This window comes from Plectrocnemia conspersa, unplaced genomic scaffold (genome assembly GCF_051122295.1).
Source record: "Plectrocnemia conspersa isolate PC_06_02 unplaced genomic scaffold, ASM5112229v1 ptg000009l, whole genome shotgun sequence".
NCBI lineage: Eukaryota > Metazoa > Arthropoda > Insecta > Trichoptera > Polycentropodidae > Plectrocnemia > Plectrocnemia conspersa.
In genome coordinates this window covers 7,717,514-7,741,288 of record NW_028277173.1, presented here as the reverse complement: position 1 = coordinate 7,741,288, position 23,775 = coordinate 7,717,514, and the positions used below count along the sequence as shown (strand labels likewise).

Genomic DNA, 23,775 nt, shown 5'->3' with positions numbered 1-23,775 from the left:
TTATTAATTTTCAACTATTATTACAATTCATTAATAGATGTCATTATGCACGACCCAGCTTAAATTTATTTATTATGATATTAATCCGTGAGATTAGAAAAATCTAGGAAAACCTAATCAATGATAAGCTATCGAAATTATAATTATTTATTTATTTAAATTAAATTATGATCATTGTGACATGACAGGTTATTACAACGCGTCATGATGGTCAATAAACAAAAACAAGGACGTGAAACTATAATTCCTCGTGAATAATTTGATTGTTGACGAAACCCTTCAGTAGTTTAAAGAAATGCTTTTCGACATATAATTTTCTGCGAGAACTCAACGAATCGTTACACTCATAAAAAAAGACGCTGGGGTACAATAATGGAAAATAACCAAATATCCTCATATAAAGGTATCTCAAGAACAAAGAGTATTTGATCATTCATGGTCCGAAATTATAGATCACGATTTAAAAATTCTGAAATCTCAATCACTTTGTAAATAAATAGAGTCCGCAACAGATTGAAAGCATCTAAGCAATTGTAAATCATCTGCATACAGAGAAAACAACCCTTGAAGAAACCCCGCAGGGGTAAAATATTCGTTCGACAATTTATGATCTGTCTACGATCGCCCCAATGACTCGAGAATAACCGAGTTAAGTCATCCGAGCAATCAAGGTCGGGCAATTTTTTACTAATAGCCCATGACAAACCTTGTCGAAGGCCTTCTCAAAATCCGAATATACGACGTCTACTAATCTTGATCTCTCAAACGTGATAGGGAATTAAAAACACTTATTATACACGAGTAGAACAAAAATAGTAATAAAAATAATAGTCTAATAAAGCAGAGCCCTGAATTGTTGTCATACCAAAATCATGGTCGGGACCACGTCCTTCGGACGAGCGGGAGGCTGTAACTTTTTTATCTAAAAAAGCGGACCATCTCTGACATGTAAAAAAAGACGACAAACTATCGATGTAAAAACCAGGCGGGTGTGATTTTTTTGCGAAACAAAAATACGAGACAGTCGCTATGAAATGAAATTATTTTAATTTCCTCCTAGCATTTAAAATTTAAATAGCATGTGTCTACAATTATATTGCTACCTCGCTGAAACGCTTCGAAACAACGCCAGTAATAATTTACAATAACAATAAAATTGGTTACTCAATTTCACATCCTAACAGCATTTTCCGCGATGTGCAGTTATCGTACATTATTGTACGACTCCGCTGATAACCTACATATAATAAAACATTGTTTACAATTGCTTATTATCTTTGACGCGCGTGTTTACATATTTTAAAAATTATATCCAGCAACTCTAAATTCGTTTTCTAAACAGAGAGATGATAAACGTGTCTGTCGTAAATTATATAATTAAATAAGTAAAGCAGGAATGTCAGATTTTACATAATTATAATACATAGGAGACAACACTTAAACTCGAAACATATCTCTACAGAGATTATACAATATAATAGGTAAACGTTAAATCTCTCAAGTGCAAACTTAATACTATATATGTTTATAGAAAATCTGTCGATGTTTAAAAGGGATGTGTTATTGCCGACCTAATAAATGAAATTCAAAAGTTTAGAGTAAAACAATCTGAATTCTATTGCAGGTTTAGAAAAAATAAGCATCGACTTAAAGACATGATGCTAAAAAGTGGATATGGTATAAGAATCCTATCTGTTAGTGTCAAATTATTAAATAGGTATTGTGACATATGAACAGAGAAACGCACTATGATTTTTAAAGATTTTTATGTAAGTATTTTTAAGGTAGTAAGTTAGATTATAATGATGTAGTTCTTAATATAATTTATATATTATTAAAATAACATAAATTATTTAGTTTAAAATAAGCAATACTTCAATCAATGTAAGAGTCGATTAAATCAAGTTCTAGATTCAAGAGACATGTCAGTTTCAGTGCATCTATTTTATTTACATATATGACAAGATAATGGATGAAAAAGAAACTATTAACTATCCATACTAAGTTCTACAATTCCATGACTCCAGCAAAAATTAACCAATTGTTTCTTATTTTTCGATACATAAAAAAATCTGGAAAATTCTGAATGTAATTTACAGTATATTTTTTTATATAATTACTGTAAATATATATTTTTATTACAAATCTAAGCATCATTACTTGACAAGTTTCCTTAATGCGTCATGATGACATTTTATTTTAAAATTGATTCGCATAACAAGTGTTTCGCGTTACGAGTAAGATTCAGGACGAATTACGTTCGTTAAGCGAGATTCCACTGTATTTGAATAGTTAAAAATTGTTAACAATTTTCTTAACTACTCTAATCGGGCATATATTTGCTTTGGTAACCAAAAAATTTCATTAATAGTCAAAAAAGAAGAAACCGCTCCGCGTGAGATCGGCAGAATGCAAAATTCTATGGAGACTTTCCATAGAATTTTCCTGTCAACGAACTTAAATAATGTTTCTACAATAATCCAAAAAATGTTTTTAATTTCTATCTTGTTCGAAATATGAATCGTGGCAACAGCTATTTTTAGCAATTTTTCAATGATATGAGTATAAATAAGGAAGCCCGATTTTGGAAACACTTTTTTGAAAAATCTGTACCAACCGCTCAAAAGCTAGAAGTGTAAATTTTTATCCATGGTTCTTAAAATAAAAAGTTTTGTTTTTACATTTACGTACATATTTTTTTAAAATAAATTAAATTACTGTTTTTAATTTAACTCCACATTTAGAAACTATATTTGACAGTTTCGAAACGTCCATTTTCTGTTCAAACCCAAACCTAACATAACGAATGTTTTAAAACTAATTATAGTTTTAAAACTTTCATTAGGTCAAGTCTAAAATATTTCTCTCAGAAGAGTCAAAGTATATTCAAACCGAATTTTGATCAAAAGGAGTGCGCAAAAACAATTATCTCTTCTCAGATTTCAAAAATTCACGTCGAAAGCAATAAAATCATGCCGTTGCCGGCACGATTTTATTGCTTTTGACGTGTATTTTTTACTTTTGAGAAGAGATAATTGTTTTTTGCGCTATTGTATTGGTCAAAATTCGGTTTAGATGTGCTTTATTTGATATTCAAATAAGTCGTGATATTGTTATAAAAAGTCTTAATATGAACGCTATATAACCGAGCATTTGCACTGCGATTTTATTGATTTTGATGATTAAAAGAACGACAACTAACTTTTGCCCCCCCCCCTCATCCTTAAAAAAATGTAGCACTTTGAACACGCGTGATTATTGACAGCTGTCTGATTTACAGTGCTGCTAACATATTACACGATTATATTATATACTGATAATTTACTTTTCAAATAATTATATTTAATTAGTTAGTTAGGTCTAACAGAAGCAATAACAAATACGCAAGGGAGAAGGTGTAACATATAAATGAATGAACAGTAATATTATAGTAAAAAAATCGAATAGGCGTGACTTAGGAAATAGTAATTTGTATTCCCATATAGTAAATTTCTATATTATGTATAAATGCACTGGTGAAAGAAAAACAAAGTAGATGTTTTAAAACGCAATTGCTTCGAGAAATATCATACGATAACGAAACATAAAATACATAAATATGTAATTAATTGTAATTGACATACATAAATATATTTAGTGTTTCATATACATATCAAAGTAATAAAAAAAAAACAATAAATTCCGTGCGATTAAAAATATGTTGAGAACCATTGGTGTTGTGTGAATTACAATAATGAACAATAAACTAAATAATATTTATAAGGATAGAGCGAAACATTCGTTCTTATGTGATTATTATGGTTTTTTTCTGGTAGTGGTCCCAACATCTGGAACGGGTACAGGGTATACCTTAAATATAAATGATACATAAATAATGGGTAAGAAGCTTTAATTTTCGAATAAATAAGTTGGACCGCAGTGAATTCACTAAGAAAAAAAAATTTTGTACGGTAAAGAAAGGCGAAAATCTTCTAACAATAAAAAGGAGTGCCAAGGATTTAGCTTTAAATGATATGTGCTTTTTATAAAATCATTTTAAGAATAATATGTGATAATATACCCACTAGCATATTTTAATTAATGTTAAATGTTAAACTATTAAGTTATTTCATATTTTAATTACTACAAATATTATAATTAACATACTTAAAATATTGTCAAAAAAAACACTAAATATATATTTTACATTGTATAAAGATATCTGAAATAATGTACTGGATTATTATAATCAAATACTATACATTACATATATTTTATTTTATCAAAATTTCTCGAGTAGATTCTAATCTCATACGGACCCTATTGGTTTTTTTTTCCAATTTATATCACAGCTGAAGTTTTCCTAAATTTTTCTAATCTCGCGGATGTTGTGATGAATAATAAAATAAAATCGAGGTAGGTATTATATAGATGTTCCTGATTTACAGACTGATTTCAGTCTGACGTTTCATCACTTTTATAGTAATACATTGGGCTAAAGTTTGTCATGTTGCAACGGAAAATTTACAATAATTAAATCCAGTTAATTGTAATTAAGGGGGTCACTGGGTTTTCCCTGCAAGTTGCTTACAATGTTTCTCGTGATCAAGAGGGACGAATACCAATGGCATTTGCTGAAAGAATCGATCATTTAGAGACGTGTCATTGTAGAAGAATGCAAAAGAAGAAGAACAATATAAGAGCTCCATAAAATATCTCTAAAGAAAATGCTCAGGTTCAATAACAGCGGTAAGTTGTGGTTGAGATAGAATTGAATGCGATTTTCGATTATCATGAGAGTAATGTACGTAGACAGGAGCAGCACGACTAAGAATAAGTCGTTTATTATAAGAAACAGTAAACATGAGCGTAGTTGGGCTAGGTCAAAAAAATTATTGCGCAATTACAGTCGTAAATCTCTGGTTACTTCCACGCAATCATCAGGTAAATTTCGCCGGTCTAGGTCGAAACCGAAACCATCACGCACAAAACAATAAACCGGCGACGGAAGGCCGCGCGCCGGTGAAAACCGGTCCCGATTCACTTTCGGTTTCTTCCCGCCATTGTTCACGGTTTCTCTATCGCCGTTTTTACTTTCGCCCGGTAACGATCCGATTTTCCGGAAAAGCGAATTTCGCGCCAGCGGGTGCGTACGTATACGTTATTATTTTTATACAAACAACATGTAGAGTAGAGTGAGCGGCCGTCGTCGAGGAATGCAGGGGTTTTCGTCGGGAGCCAGAAACACATAGGATGCGTACCTGTGCTGCAAAGACTGCGTGTAGAGCGCCTCGAGCGGCGTCTCAAGTGCGCGGCTCGCGCACGTCGCGGCTCCGGATTCTACCGACCGTGGGCACGCGCGCACACCGCTCCGCGAACGACAGACGACTGACCGAAAGCCGGCTAATCGAGCCGAACGCGCTCCGACGATCCCCACCCCTAAACGCCGAAGGCGTACTCCCACTCCCACTCCCGTAAGCCACCCACCACCACGCAGTGAAAAGGGGGTGGACTTTTCCTTAAGTTTTCCGAGCTTGTTGCAACATTTAATCTAGGAAATGATGTATTTCTTTTCATTCATAAATAAACACTTAAGTTCAAATATAAAGATCATGAACCCGGAGTAGGGCTGCCAGACGTTCTCACATTGAATGTGTATTTTATTTGACAGGTGACAGCTGATTTGTGCTCAGTTTGCTGCGCCATTTCAGCATGAATAGACTTACGCTAGGACAACGCTTGCAAATTATAAAAAAATATTTCGAACATCGTGGTTCAGTTCGCGAACTTTACACCGTGCGCTACGTCCATTTTACGGTCGACATAAACGTCCAATCGAGCAAGTAATTCGAATAACCATGGATCGCTTTCGCACTACGCATACTCTAATCAATAATACGCATCCGCAGAGACGTCATACAGTACGCACCAAAGAAGTAGTTTCTACTGTGAATACGAATGAGTGCGATTCGCCATCGTGCACAGCAATTGGAGCTGTGTTCACAACTTTATGAAAGATTTTGATGAAAGATCTTATTTTACGAGCTTACAAGATCCAACTCATGCAAGAATTTAGGCCGCTTTTGACACAAAATTTTATTCAGCAATGAGGCTCATTTTTGATCAACAAAAAAGAAGAAAATCCACAAACTATTATTAAGACTCCGTTACATCCAGAAAAAGTCACTATTATGTGTGCTTTATGGGCTAGTGCAATCATTGGTCCATATTTTTTCAAAAATGATGCCGAACAGAACGTTACAGTCAATGGAGAGCGCTGTAGATCCATAAAAATCAACTTTTTCATTCCCCAATTGAGTGGCATTCATGTGGAATTCAGATGGCGCAATATGCCACAAAGCACGCGCCACAATCAATTTATTGAAGGAAACATTCGATGAGAACATAAATTTGTGTAATAAACCTGTGTGATTTAACACCTTTGGATTATTTTCTGTGAGGATATGTAAAGTCGCTAATCTACGCCGATAAAATAGAAACGATGGAGACTTGGAAGCCAACATTCGCCGCGTTATTGCCGATATATTGAACTACCAGGTTCCGCTTTATTCGAGCCGTCCGAGGCGCCCATATTTTTTAAATCATATTTAAACACTAATGGCATAAAATTATATTTTCAATAAAGCCATGGCTATTACCACGATTTGTGTGTTTTATTTCAGTTTAAATTCTACACCTTTTTCAATTCACAGAAGTCATAAATTAGTGCAATCGCTATTGTAGTATATATATACTTATTTTAGTAGTATGGTTCATTAACCTTCCATACAATTAGTTAGTCAAAATTTCATTCACTGATATAGGATACCAGTGGCGGCCCGTATGAATCGTGGACGTCATTTCGGGGGGAGTGGGGAGGGGCAGGTGGAGGCTTTTTTTAAATTTATTTACGTAATTCCGCATGAGTAGAGCACCACTCATTCTGTGGTTAAAATTTGATACATTTAAATTATAAATAAATACGTCTACATTAAAAAAAATATAATAAATACACATTCAGCAAAATAAGAAACATATTTAATTAAAGCAATATGATATGATATATGTATTATTTAACAACTTAAAGTTCCATGAATTTATTAAAAAAATATTTTTTAATTTCTTTAAAATTATTCCTAGTTAATTTTGGTAAATCGTTATATGTTTTAAATGCAATATATTTTAAAGAATATGTGCCAAACTTCACAAATTTGCCCCCACGCCATTGAATTTGGCCAGAAAAACACATGTCATTAATTATTAATTCCAATTTCCAGTTTAAGCTCCAGAAAAATGCATGTTGTTTGATGAATACTATGAATCTTAATAAAATCGAAATATTAAAAAAACGACCACTAACTGGCCAGCTTTTGCACCCTACCCCTTCTTCTTTTTAAAAAGCTAAAATGATGTACCTGATTTTAAACCAAAAATTCTCGTGTTATCCCCCAAAGAAAATCTCAAATCTATCCCAAAAATATTTTTTAAATATGTCATTTCAGTGAAATCATATCGAAATACATTTTCACCAGTAGATAAATATATATATTTTTTAGTGAAAAAATAATTCTGTCAGGTGCTAGTAAAATCATAGAATTTCAACTTTTTTTAAGCAAAAAAAATGCCGGAACTCACTTATGGTCAAGCTTTTTATCAAAGAAAATTTTATTAAAATATCATTTAATATAATAAAATATCATTCGTTTATGGTAGTCTGATTGACATGTTCCTAAATTCCATCTCTCCAAATGTCAACTGAAAATCAATATCTTTGGGCTAATATTTTTAGTCAACTACGCAAATGGGGGCATTTTCCCTTCTTCCCTTGAATTTGCCCAGAAAAATGTAGTAAATATAGTAATGAAATTAAAATATTTAAAAAAATTATCACTGTGCCACGCGAACTCAATAAAAACTAAAAGATTCGCCGCTTATACGTAACAGAAAGAATTGTATTGTAACATAAAAACAGTTTCCATAAAGCATTTTGCGATACCACTACAGCTAAGAGTTATCGCCAAAATAAATATTGCAACTTCTGGCACCCGCACGGATAAATCTGCAAGGTCCAATTCTCTTACACGACAATGCGCGACCACACAAACCATGAAATATTGCCTCACTACAGATTATCCTTTGCTAAGCACTTCGACAACTTCTTACAGGATAAGGTTTACAACAAACAACCAAGCTATATTTTACCAACTCCAAAACTATACTTTTACACCATCGATTTAATTCATTATTAAATTTATAAATTACATTATATACATATCAAACACTGTTCAATATGTCTATAATGGTATAATTTTTAGTTTTCTATAAAGTTAACCATCAAAACTAGAAATTTTACCATTGGTACGGCAATTCCGGGAACAAAGATCACCCACGATTTATTCAGATCATACAGTAACAGGACATACACATTGTTTGCTTTCTGCTGTAGAGCAACCGGTAAGCAACAAGTAAGATTTATCTAGTCCTGAAAGTTACTACCCATTCATCTGGAAAATAATTAATTTCCATAAATACATTGCCAATCGCTGTCGTCGGATTTTTTCATATGGTTATTTAAAAATGTTTTAATACATTTATATTTTTCAATGAGCTAAAGAACAATTTTTGTGTAAAAATCCAAACGATAGAGTAAGGTAATTCACAACGAAAATAGCATCAGCGTTTTAATGTCAGTTAAACATTCATAGTAGTAACATGATTAGGAACTCTTCAGTGCCACCGAAGGGAACTTTAGGGCACTATAACTATTTTCTAGGAGCGTTGGAATAGAATTCATTGCATTCTAGATGCAGCGATTATACAATGAAGCACTTTCTAAGGGGTGGTATCGACAATCCGTCGATACAGAGCGATTTAGAGCTGTTAACTATAGAATGTATTTTTAGTTGACGTGTAGTATATGTATGTATGTATTTACGTGTATAAAATGTTGGATAAAAATTTTTCGTTTAAAGGCCATCATGACGCATTGGGAAAACCTGTCATGATGGTCAATTGTATCATAAAAATATCATAAAAATCTTCAATGACGCTCGCAATATTGATTTGCATAAAAATACATTGTACAAATAAGGAGGGTCAAACAAAAAAACTATTATAGGCAATCTATAATAATTCTAACATGTGGTTCCAGCAGGATGAAGCCACTATTAGTGGCAAATACCAGAACAAAAATGGAGCTTCTTCGACTCTTTTCATAAAATTCTAATCAACTCACTCTTACATATATTAATGTAAAATGCTCTGCAAAAATCAAATATTTTATCAGCGTTAAAATTACGTATTATATATATTCCTCAGTCTTTTAATTTTGTTTAGATAATTAGATGGGGTGCTGTGACTATACTTCTTTCACGGTCTTAGAGTGCAGCTGGGTAAAATTTGGAACGAGTGATACAATACACATTTATATGGAAAAATATAACATCAACATAATAAAAATTAAATGATTTATTAGCGATTCGCGTTCTGTACGATACGCTAGTTCGTAGAGTCCCCGAATAATCATTAGATTATCGCTGTCTTTCAATAATACCAACAGGTATTTCTTATTGACATGTAGAGGGAGTTTAACACATTGTTTTTAACATCCTGTACACAATTTATGACCTTCTACAAAAGCGATTATGAGATACTGAGATCGCAATGCAAATTTAGCGACAAAGTTTAGAAAGTACCTGCTTCCTCCGTTTTAAGTAGAATCTTCTCACGCTGCTGTCTTATAGACAGGAATAGGTATAGGTAACTATTACATGTGTATTTCGGCATGCCCCTAACCCAGCGGCAGGTGTAGGGTTAAAAAAATGAACCCGATAATTTTAACATCCTGAATAGCTTTAAAGATGTTCTATGTTTCGTCCAACTTTTTTTCTACATAAATTTAATTTAATATTATATATTACTAGACGTAATCGAAATAGTGTCTAGACAAATGTAATTAAAAACATCACTCCACCCCAAAATAGTATAATTTCTAAGAAACTCATGCCAGAGTAGGTTCAACATGTAAACAAATTAAATATAATATATCTTCTATTCAAATCTGTGATTATCGTCTAATACAAGTAGAATCCAAGAAAGTAAACACATTTTTTGAAATTATCACTTTCACGATAACCTTGTTTGAAACTTAGAACATATTAAACATATGATGAAAAACTTGATTTATCTAAACTCAATTATATTCTAATGTTACGTTAACCTTTCACACTCGCGTTACGTCATGATATAAACATGTTTTTAAAAGTATTGTTAAAATATAAATCTACACAAATCCTATTATTGATTATGTAGCATTATATAATACAATATATGTATAAATATTTCGAGACTGTATCTAATATAGAAGCTACGTCTCTTTCGATTATCATAGGGCGTACGTGTCACCATCAACGTCCTTTATTGTCCTCGAATAGGATAAAATATACACATATAAGCTATAAGCCAGGGATGTTCGCATTGAAAAAAAATAACTTTTCAAAGGATCTGTATTTCAAAGCCAACAGCCGACCTTTCTTGGAAACGACGTTAAAAGTATTAAAGAATTCGAAGTCCTACTACTAAAGTGACATAATTTCATGTGATAAAATATATAAAATATCGCAATACAGCGGAGCTCAGTTGTATCTTTTTTATAATCAATATATTCTTTGAAATTGTAATATATGTGTATATATTCTAAGATGCATAGAATTGGGTTAATTTGATCGTTTAATAAAACGGACAATGACATTTAGCTATGTACGTGTTTGTATTTACATATTGCACAAGACATAGTATCCAAACTGCATCTATAATCAGATTAAACTATTTCAATGTGATTTTAATGTTTATGTGAAACCAGAAAAAAATGTTATTGTTAAGTATTAATTATAAAACAATGATATCCTGTAGAATAAAAAAATATTAGTGGAGAATGTGAAGTAGAAATTAAAGATATTGCTATGGCAAAACAATAAATAAGAAAAAAACAATTCCACAAATAAAATAAAATCGGATAAAAAAATTGGTGATAATCAAAAAATATACAGATTTAAGATATATTATCCATCATGTAAACATCTAAAATAAAATATACATTACATATGTTACTAACGTTTTCAATCTAACCAATTGAAGTATATTTATTTTTTAAGTATATATTATTCTTGCCATTAAGTTATCATTAAAACCATTGTTAAAATAAAAGAACAAATTTTAGTTAGATTTATACAAAATAAAAAAAATTTTAAGTAAAAATAAATAAATAATGATTTTGTAGATATTTCAATAAATATATGTTATCAATAAATCTATTGCAACACTATCGCAATAAATTATGTTTATCTCATGTTTGTATTTAAACTACGCAATTTATCACTCGTAACTGTATAAAATTACCGATGTTTTGTATTATTCGTTTTAAGTGTATGTGGGGTGCATAATGTCGCCGTTGTGATCATTATTTACGAACGATTCCAATTTATTATACTTTTTGCAGTAGACGTTTTATTTTTGTGTGTATCTGTTATCATTTAAAATTATTTATTATATGTGCATGACGTACGACAAAGCTGGTGTCTTTTTTCAACGTTAGTGTACAGTAAAACTCAGTTATAAAAATATTCAAAATTATTAAACATTTTCCTGATTTAAAAGATCAACAGAATGATTATGATTTTATTAGCATATAGAAAACGTATGCAATAAAACCTTCACGGTGTTGAGATTTTTCTGGAAGGAGCTCGAGGGCACTGCGTCCCTTGTATAATCACTAGGGATTGCAATACCGGTTATACCGGTATTGGAGCAAAAATCGACCTTCGGTACTACCGGTATTACAAAGTAAAATATTGATAGTACAGAAAAAAAAAATCTCAAATCCGTACATTTCATTTGCTGAAAACGACATCTCTATGGCTTAGAACTACAAAAACGACGATTCTCGTATTGTTTCAAAGCAGAAGATAAAATTATTCTCACTGTAAGGAATCATCCTAAATATTTATTTTCTATAATATTTACCTAAACATTTATAGTTAAAATTATATTTATGTTACTTTTAACATAGTATACGTGATAATATGATACTTTCGAGAATAAAAATAATTAAGATGTACTAAAATAAATAAGAAACCTGCAATAAGTAAAATAACTCAATCACATAAATCTGTTTTCAGAAAAAAATACGTCGCAATTTAAATAAACAGAATTACTATTATAATTACAGTTTTCTCCTAAGCTTCTTTCGGAAAATCGTAACCGACTAAAAATAAATAGTAAAATAGGAATAAGTGTATATTTCATTGGAATAAATTGGCGAGTGGTACTCTGGTCCCTGGTATAAACATTTAAGAGGGACCCATCAAAGACCATGATTTTCTAGACTTATTATTCTAAAATAAGAAAGATTTAGAGCCGGCATTTTCAAAAAAAATCTGACAATATGAGAGACAAAATAAATGGGACAAAAAGATTTTAGAACACATTCAACATATTGATTTTTATCAACACTCGTAGACAACACAATAGAGGATCAGCGTACAAAGTATTTTTATAAATACCTGAATGTAAGGAAGATTACACAAAAGCTTCCCATTGTTGGAAACACGAAATGTGTATAAACAGACGGATAATTGCTCATAAGTGTAGGCAATTTAAGTCGAAATTTAATATGCTTATTCAATAATATAAAGACAAAAATAGTTACTATACTCCGTTTCTTTTAACAGAGTCACTTAAATCTTATCCATTTCGTCATTATTCATAACTGAAAAAGAGATGACACTTTGGGTGTACACCCTCCGCCAATTTTCTCTAAAGTACAAGATACGGATACACGTTCGATATACTTATAATTACTCCTTTCTATATTTTAATCAACTTTAGAAAAATTAGATATGTTTTTTTTATGTTGAAATAGTGAAAGCTATAAGCTATCAAAATCAATAATCTATGTATATCGATAACAATTTGCAGACGTCCGTGCGCTGCGTGTGTCGGAATAACAATGAAGTAGTTGAAACGTATATGACAACTTTGCTCGGCGCAAGCAGACCAATAAAATGTTTTTTTTTGCAAAAAAATAAAAAAATATATTTTAATGTCAATACCGGTATTGACCGTTTTTTCTCTCGGTAATACCGATATTTTTGCACTCCCTAATAATCACCTGGTCTGGTTGGCAAATAATTTAACGGACTCGCGGACACCGGACCTCGCATTTTTTCTGAAAGGTTCAATACATATGTACATATGTGGTAATCTCTGTCCCTTTACTCACTACCTGCTCTGAATGAAACTGTATATTTAGCGGATTAAAACCAATACTTTTATTTAAAATTGCAACGGTTGTAAACCATTTAAAAACATTCTTGTAAATTTAATTTTTAACAAAAAAACATTCAAGACATTTCAAGAAACTTTCGAATTTTTCAAGAAATGAGAAATTTGAAAGCCTTTTATAATAAATATTTCTCAATTGTAAAGCTGTTTATTGTAAGTACTGAGATACTTATTTGAATCAGATAATGAACAGTGTGTGTTCAACTTACGTACCCACAAAGTTGGTTTGTCTTAGAAATACCCAGCAGAATGATCTGTAAAAATCATATCGCGTATTTTGAGTGAGACACACAAACATAAGGACAACCTTGAGAAGTATAGTATACTTATATATATTATTATGCTAAAACCAGCAAATATATACAAGTATACAGTATACACATCTCTTGAACGGTCCTCAACTGTAAACGATTTTCGCTCCCGTGCCGAAAAACAAATTTAGCGATGTAAATGTACAATATTCAATACACGATGAGACGTTCAATGAATGAAACTGCGCAGTTGGCTCCATATAATCGAAGCAACACATTACAGGAGCGTGTAGGCAAAAAGAAACGGACCGACCGATCAGTATTCTAGTTTTCAAAACGATTACAATTTGTAATCGGAAATTTTACTTTCAGATACACACGTCGCTCTGTAAGGTTTCAAAATAGACTCTGATTTATTTGGCCGCCGGTCTTATTTTTAAATGTATTTACAAAATTATATTTATGTATGTATACGACAAATGTAACTTTCAAATCGATGCTAATCGATACCATAGCGGATCCTGTCCTGAAAACGTGCACGGTGGGACAATGTTGAATAGAACCGTTGGGTTATTTTCAATAGAAACTTTATGTTACAACAAACTCAAATTAAATATTAATTTAGTCAAAGGAAACTTTAAATCATAATATTAAGTTCTACGTCTAGATAAATTAGAGGAATTGCGGTAAATGTTTGACTATAGACATTTAATAAGTTTTGTATTTGATGAACAATCGGTAGAAGAAAAAAGCCTCAAAAAAACCTCAAAGAAAAGAGCCAAAAACAAACAAAAAGAGTCTGTGGTAGCCTTCTCCTTTCAAAATATTGATTTACAAGTTGCATGAACTCTACAACTCAAAACGTAACTGAAGAAAATAATTCACGAGCATCTTGAAATGACGCTTCATAAGCTCACCAGTAAAAAAGTTTTAAGATGAGTCAATCAAAAATAGTATTGGCGAAGAAACATGTTTATAGTTAGTATAGAAAAATGGCTACTATCTTTTGAAATATTGAAGTAATCCTTCTTAAAGATTAAACAATTATACCAGCACAATTCCATGACTAACAACTTAAAGAACTTGTTTTCAAATCCCATATGGCACCTTATGTTTCTCAATAATTTATATCGCAACTGAGAGATCAGAATTAATGATTCCGATTGATCATCACAGCTTAGGTTTTCCTTGATTTTTCCAATCTCACGGATAAATATTGTGATGAATAATTAAAAATAAAATCAGTTATTGATTATTATATCCCGCTGTAACGTATTAGGCTAAAGCTTGTCAAGTTGCAACAGATAATTTACATTTAAAAAATAAATAAAAGGGTGTCAATATAATCAAAAAGTATTACATTACTGTATATGGATCTATAATTTGGAATCCCCGAATAGCCAAATATTCCCTTTTAGTAGAAAAAATTCAAAAAAGGTATTTAAGATACCTTTACAAAAGGACATTTGGTTATTATCCGTTCTTATATCCCAGCGCCTTTCTTTTAGGAGCGTTGGGATATGATTCGCTGAATTCTCGCAGAAAGCTGTATGTCGCTAAGCATTTTTTCAAACTACTAAAAGGTGCTGTCGACAATCCAGCTATTCTCGAGGAATTCCAGTTTTGGGTTCCGGAACATTTTCGAGAATCACGATCAAGACCTCTTTTGATGGCAGTTAGGGCTAGGACATCCGCACTTGCCGACTCGCCTATAGCTGTGGCCATACGGCTCCTTAATACGCTGGCATTGAAAATTGATTTATTTAATGTTAGCTACGAGGATCTGATCCGGTTTATATCTTTTAATTTTAATATTTTATAATTTTTTTTTGTTATGTTAAAGTATTGTTATATTTATTTATATATATATACGTTTTTTTATGTTTTATAAATTTATAATTTGCTTTCGACCATCGTGGCGCATTGGGGTAACCTGTTAGGCCACGATGGTCTTAATTTAATCGAAAAAATAAAAATAAAATGTTAAATAAAAAACCGCCGCGGAAAATTGGAAGAGAGTGTTATATTTTTACACCAGAAATGCACCAAAAACATCACAAAAACAAAAAGTCAAGTCAAAACAGTCTTTACAGCTATGACACTATAGACAAAAAATATGTTGCAAATTATTGCTATAATAGTTACAATAATTACACGCGAACTTATCTACCGAACCTCGTACATAGATATTAATTTTTTTAAGTTCTTATTTTTAGCTGCTATCAAAATAGTTTTAAAACTGCAGTTGTTTTAAAGTCAAAACTACGCAAGATAGTATCTCACGATAGGAGCATTATTTTTATATACATTTGATATGCATATAAATAATCCAAGGGCAGAACTTGATAACTGCCATAAACGTATAATAGTTTGATATGAGTCATTTAATAATATAGTTATGAGATATTTAAACAAACTACGTAGTTTTATGATTATGAGGATAGAAATATTAAATATATTATTTTATATATTTGATTTTTAATGACTTTAGTTAATTCTAAAACTACAACGTAATATTTTCTATTAGAGGTATTTAAATAATTTCATAGATTAATAATACTAAATTTCAATAAAAACTAACGATATTGTTAAAGGACATTCTTAACATAACCTCAAATATTAATATATGCTATCAATAAATAATATGTATTACTTAATTTTATTACAAATTCATAAAACAAAAAGAAAAGCAAATGTCAAAATACATTTATGACTAATAAGAACTATATAGTTCAATACTTTCTTGAGTAAGCCATAATCTGACTATCATGACCTAATAGATATGTTTCTCCAATGTGTCATGTTGGCTTTAAACGAAATAATATTATTTAACATTGGATTAGAAATGTTAAATATATTTTTAATTATTGTGTGCACCACCCTACAGAAATTGTAACTATCGCCGAAAATATCGTTGTGTCTGGCAAACTTGTTGAGAAGCTAGATAGCTCGAATAAGGGAAAAAATCGAGCGCGGACGATCTAGCCGCCAAGAATAAAGGACGCAATCGTAACTCTGCAACTCGAACTAAAAATCTTGTCGATGCACCACTCCTCAGCATCTTTAAAAAATACTCACTAAGTCAAAAATGCAACGAATTGAACCCCAATTATTTTAGCCAAGAAATACTAGGATACAAATACTTGGAGATATATCTAAGAAATTTTATTTGAATCTTCTTTAACAACAATGAGTATTTTGCTTAGCTAAGCTTTTATAAAATAAAGCCATATTCGAGGACGCTACGAACTAGCGTTTTGTATAGAACAGGAATCCCTAATAAATTGTTAAAGTGACACGCGCTCCGCATAACGAAGTCGAGCATCCTCGACCCCTTATCACAAAAAAATTTGCGATAAACGTAAGTATTTTTCTTAAAATACTTACTCACATAGAAAACTGCAATTAAAATGTTCTCTTTTGATGGTTTTAAATATTTTATCCTTTACCAAAAAAATACAATAAAGATGGTTTAACTAATTTTTATTAATTTTGAGCAAAAGCATTATTGTTCCTCAATCTTCATCGTGGAAGAGGCAGTTAAAATTAATTTATTTTTTAATTGAAGTTTTAATTGTTTCTGAAATATATTTCCTGTAATTATTTTGTATACGTATGCAAAATAACCTGAATTCCAAATTTGCCTCCATAAGATAGTTTTAAAAATAGACAAGAAGAAAAATAGGAGTTAAAGTACGAAACTATAAGTCTCCAATATGGTTCAAAATATCTGCCAAAGTTGTTTCGTTCTATTATTTATCTGTCAATATTTCTGTAGATATCTTTTGTCACGCAAATTTTAAAATGCCTCTTCTAAAATTTATTAATTTTGTGTTGTGAGTTTATGGCCGTTTTCTCCTAAACCTATTATATATTTTATAGTGCCTACCCATGATCTGCCATTAACTCATCATTAGAGAATTTAATACCATAAATTTATGATATTTTGGTTTAGTTAACCGTCTCGATTCATTATGGTCGGCTATGTAAGCCTTTCATTGATTTTTTAATAAATTTGTAGGTTTTGAGCCTTTCTATTCAAGTCTTACTATGCCTTTACATAATTATTTGTATATATACATTTATGTATGTCAAAAGAAAATTACAAATTCAAAAATAAAATAACTAGTATAAAAATATAGTCCGACGGATGTGTCGGACCAAAAACACAAATCTGTCAACAGTGACATTTTGCTCAATGTTTTTACAAGTAGCTTATTTTTTTGCTATCCGAAAACGAGCATTTTTTTAAATAACTGAAAGTGTAATTTGATTACAAATACACAATAGTTGTTATCCATTTTTTTACCATTGCTTTTTTTATTGTATCAAATATATTTTAAATAATATTCAATAGAATCTACTTTTACTATTTTTTTAATTTGATCGTATGTTGCAATGCACAAAAGTGCAGATAGCATTACAAATACATTTACTAAAAAATATAAAAATTAATAATTATACATTAGTTTAAAGTTTGACTGAAAATCAGCAAAAAAATCCCAAATCTATCATTCATTGTAATTCATTTACAAATAATTGCCTATCAATCTTATAAGATCAACGCAGGCACTCGAAAAAAAATTAAAATAAGTGCATTATAAACTATATATAATGCACATCATTTTTTTGTTTCCACAATTTTGACTGTCACTAACCTGATGTTTTTTTAACTTTGTTTCGAGATCATTGGACTCCAGTCTACAAGTGAATACACATAATTTAAAAAGGAGTATGATAAAGTCAATCACGATTTACTTAGAAAATTAATATAATTTCGGGTATTCTCAAATTACTTGACCGATAGATACCAGTTTGTCAAATATGAAAACTCATTTTCAGAACGATATAATACCTCTACTGGAATACCGCAAGGATCAAACTTGGTCCGTTGCTGTTTCTATAGTTTATAAATAACATTTTTTATATGCGTAGGACTTTCAAGATTTCTTGCCTAACGAATCAATGCAATAAATTGCGGCTCAAAAAAGTACAGTGTAAATTCCTTCGGTATTAGCTATAATATGTAAAAATTAGCTATATTAAATTAAATATAAATAAATTTATACTTGAAGGCTTCCTGTTTCCCAGTGCTTTTATTTTGGTAGCGCTAGGATACGTTTCGTTGTCAACTCGCAGAAGTGTTTATATAATTAAACACTTTTGGAAATTGACAACCCTTCAGTGCACAAGCAGCTAAAATGTGGTTTTCGATCGCGCCAAATCTACGTTTCGCAACTGTCAAATAGAGATTCATAGCCATTTTAAAGCAGCTTATAATTTCACTAGCGCCATCAGATAAACTATATTTTTGCTAGTGAAAATATATATATCTACTGATAAAAATGTATTTAAAATTCACTAGTGAAAATGTAACTTCACCGAAAAATACACATTCACTGTAACATTTATGGAAAAATTTAAATCATATAATGTTACAAGCACATGCCAGATAATTTATATTTTCACTGGTAAAAATATATATCTACTGTAGAAAATGTATTCCGATATGATTTTACTGAAATGGCATATTTTAAAAAATATTTTCGGGATAGATTCGACACTTTTTTTTCTACATTTTTTTTAGGAATAAGCACATGAAACTAAGTGTATTATTTATTTATTTTGCTGCATTGAATCCAGTTGTCAAATTACTGATAATACAATCTATAAAAACATTAAATTTATATAATTCAGCTGGTGCTGTTGTTGATTTTTCTTTATTTTTTGCTTCTTCTTTAGATTTTTTTTGAATTTTCAGATCGAATACCTAAATTTACTGCTACTAATTAACATTCGTTGAATATTTCCTCTCATGTCTAATATTTTTAAAACGTTGAAAAATCAATAGAGTCAACAATAATCTGCAAATAAATTTTAACACAAAAAGAGCTGCGTCAAAAAACTACAATCTGTCCCTTTGAATAATAATGTTTATTGTGAAAGTACTACCAAGAAAGTGGGTGCTTTTGAAGGCAATGTTCCGCTCCTTTTATTTATTGTATGTATAAAAAGAGCTGAAGGAACTTATACCGGAAATCAGTACATACATCTCAAACAACTATAGTTTAGTTCAGATTCATTATTTGAGGTCGGTTTTTACTTTTTTTTATGCATATATTCTTGCTATGATTTTTTCCAGAATCTGGCTCCTGAAGGAGAACGGCCCTCGGGAATTTGTCCCCTCTCTTCCTCCCTCTCGATAAAGCTGCATACAGGGAGTTGGTTTAAGGAGGAAATTATAATAAAATTGGTATAAATAAATATCATGAATTTAAAGAGACAAACAGTTTAATATTAATGCAATTTTGCAACACAAAACAACATAAATAACAAGCGATGGAAATGGTTTAAGAAGAAAATTATAATAAAATTGGTAACCAAATTACGACGAACATTTTAAACTTCGTTATACATCCGTCTAGAGCAGTATATTGTATTATTGTACAATTTGCAATGAATACAATACAATTGTTATTGAATATTGTTTTTTTTATCTATTCCACACGTGAATCGCGTCCTTGAGTAAGACTAAGCACATGTAAATATTAATTCTTTATCAATAGAAAATGAATGATAAAATACCTATAAACTATACATTTTTCGAATAATTATTCTGATCAAGACGTTTATGATATCAAGTTCTCAATTTTATACAATCATTTAAATTGCGCAATTTCTAATAAATATTTTACTCTGCTGCAAATATTTTTCTAAATATTGTTCAAACAGTAATGGAACTTTAATTATTGTCTACATAGTCTATTTTTGGTGCTTCACTCGAGCAAAGTGAATTATGACCGATAAAGTGATTGTTATTCGACGATGATACGACAATCGATCTGATCGCCATAGTTATTCGTCGATTAACCAACATAGTGGATAGAAAACGATCCGACGATAGAAAATAAATAGCAATTCGGTTCATATAGTATTCAGCAAATGATGAAAGAACATGCTTCTATTGTTGTGGTGAAAGTCGCATTGGCGAAAAAAGTTTTGAAAGTGAAAAAATCGTACGCGATTGAATCATTGTCGAAGTACTGCTAAAACGGAAAGAAGACGTTAGAGAGAACGATAAATTTTGAAAACAGACAGGCAATGCAATTGTTTCTGGAGCGAGCGAAGCGTGTGAAAAGTAGATGATGTATTGAATTGAAAAAAAAGTACCACATAAAGATAATGAGATATTTAAAATTATTAATAAAATTTCAAAACCCAATCTTGCTCGTATTTTTCCCATTGCTCATCTGAACTTCAATAATAACGACAAATAAAGTATTATTTTTTATAATTATTTCTATGTATGTAAATATTTTTTTATTAATATTAAATTGTCGGGATCACCTATAATCGTCGCATTGAAATTAGTTGTTCAAGACCTCTTATAAAGGCCTAGAGTCTTTTAAATTAAGAACCGCAGTGATTTTCGGCCTTTTAGCCCAAACGGAATTAAAGGCGGCCCTCGACTTTCGAACGTTCGACTTTCGCACAATTCGCTATTTCGCACATTTAAAAAAAATGTTTTTTTAATTTAATTTTTTTTTTTAAACGTTCTGATAGCGGTGAATCTTTTGCTTCAATCGGACGTTCGTATGATACAAACAGGTCTACGATTTGTTCAATTTTGCAAAATAAAAATATAATTAAAGAATTCGTTCAAAATTGTGGAAAATAAAGATATATTTCCACAATCTTTAATATGTTTCCAAAAAAAAACAGCAAAAAAAAAACATGGATGAAATGGAAAATCTTCGTCAATCGATGCAAATCGATGACCAACATCAAAAATTTGTCCCTCTGAGTATTTCAATTATTCAAGCAAAAGCTCTTAGTTTGCACAAAGATTGGAAGGATAGATTAAAAAATATTTTAACACGGTTTTTCAAGCAAGTAACGGTTGGTTTTACAATTTTAAAATGAGGTATTCTTTTCATAATATTATATTTACTGGAGAATCGGCTGATGCGGATAAAGATGCTGCAAAATAATTTATTTCCTAATTATCCAAAATTATTGAAGATGTAGAATATTCCTCTAGCCAAATATTTAATGTAGATAAGACAGTTTTATTTTGGAAAACTCTTTAACAATGAAAAATATGAATGAAGCCTTCACGCACCTTGACAAATTTTTAAATATTATGGAAGATTGTGATCCCAATGGAGAACGCATATCTCAAGTGCGTGGGGCGATCAGTAAAAACATAGCATGTTATAAAATACTATATGAAGAAAATAAAAAGAATAATGGAAAACAGTTAACTCTTGATAACTTTTCAAAGGAAACACCCGCAAACCCCACTTAAACGTGTCTTTTAAACGCCTCTTAAACATCTTATATTTACTTGATAAATAAATATTTTAAAATACACACAATTTTAATTTTTTTACTTCCCTCGACTTTCGTACATTCAACATTCGCACACATTTTCAGGAACCAATTATGTGCGAAAGTCGAGGGCCGCCTGTATTGACGTTTGGGCTGAAAATATGAAAATAGTACGTTTCTATAAATTAAGACGTGGCAAAAAAATATAACAAACTCAGACTACAAGCAACTTAGATTTGGTTGTTTAAAAGTTGTAAATTTAAAATTTAAACATTTATGAAACTTATTTTCCGTGTATTTATTAGATTTTTGTTCATAAAAAATCAGTAAAATATATAAAGAACAAAACATTACTTTTAACATAAAGTTGAAAATCAAGTGATATTAATAAGTGGTATAAATGGGTGATTAATGCTTACAAAACCTGAGTTCGAATAAAATATGGATATTTTTTCATTTCTATCGTATCTGGGATATCGGAAGTAGTGATATGATTATAATTTTGATCGATCATCACACATTAGGTTTCCTAGATTTTCCTAATCTTATGAAAAATATTGTGATGAATAATTTAAGTAAATTCGTACTAGTTTATTCATAGTGATTAGTGTTTTTCTCAAAAAAAAATTCAAATCAAGAATTCTGATTTCTTGAGAAATAAGCTGATTTTTCGAGAAGCCCATTTTTGTGGAAATTTAAATTTGTACGAATATTTTAAATTGTTTTGCATCCGCTACATAAAAAATGTGGATCCATGCCATATATTTGAATACATGCTTTCTTGAAAGTTTTCAATAGAGGTAAGAAGTATTTAAATGATCTAAACTTGTTCACGATGTTTTCAACTACTTATCTTTGCTTTGGTAATCTAATAACTACATTAATATTCAGGTAAGAATAAACCACTTCGCGTAGAAATCGGCAGATTGCAAAAATAAATGGGGGCTTTTCACATAATTACGTCATAAAAGTGTGAAATCGAAATTTTAATAAAATAAAAAATGATCACTCAACTGAGCAAATTTTATAATACACCCCCCCCCTCCCCTGAAATAATATCTCTTGTAACTAGAAAATCTCGGGTTATCCCGAAAATATTTTTTGAAATATGTCATTTCAGTGAAATCATATCGGAATATATTATCACCGGTAGATATATATTTTCACCAGTAAAAATAGAATTTATCTGGCATGTGCTTGTAAAATTATGTGATTTTAATTATTTTTTTAATGAAAAACAACAGACAGACATCGCATCTTGCATATTGCTCTATAGTTTGTCTGTACTTCGATATTACACTATATTTTAAAAATAGGTTAGCTATCCATACCGATATTACTATGCACTTTTGATATGGGAGTATTGTTGAAATTAATTCAAACCGTATTTTGGTCAATACGAGGGCACAAAAACAATTATCACTTCTCAGAAGTCAAAAATTCACGTCAAAATCAATAAAATCGTGTCGACGTCGTTGCACTGCTTTATTCGATTCTCACCTATTGTAAGTCGTATTTTTGTTATAAATAGTTTAAATATTATCGCTAGATAACCGAGCGTTTTCACTGCGACGGCGACTTTTGACTTCTGAAAAGGGATAATTGTTTTTTGCACTCTCCTATTGGTCTAAATTCGGTTTAGATGTTCTTCGTTCGAATCTCACCAATTTTAAGGCATATTATTGTTATAAATAGATTAAATATGAACGCTAAATAACCAAGCGTCTTCACCGCGACGGCTACTGCACGATTTTATTGCTTTTGACGTGGATTCTAAACAGGACACTCCCTTGAATTTTACGAGAAAAAGCATGTCATTCAATTGAATATTTTTAATTTTAATGAAATCGAAATATTGAAAATGACTACTGAC

At 30.8% G+C, this 23,775-nt stretch overlaps 1 protein-coding gene across 2 annotated transcripts in view; it reads right to left on the bottom strand.

Annotated features, from left to right (window-relative positions):
- The window catches only part of Oatp74D (Organic anion transporting polypeptide 74D), a 95,421-nt gene that overhangs the window by 66,745 nt on the left and 4,901 nt on the right, over window positions 1-23,775 (bottom strand). The window contains exon 1 of one of the 2 annotated variants that reach the window (XM_088192164.1): window positions 5,241-5,388. The exons of the other annotated variant lie outside the window; for it this stretch is intronic. The gene's annotated coding sequence lies outside the window, so the exon portion shown is untranslated. Of the gene's footprint in view, window positions 1-5,240; window positions 5,389-23,775 lie in introns of those variants that run through there. 2 annotated transcript variants of the gene reach the window in all.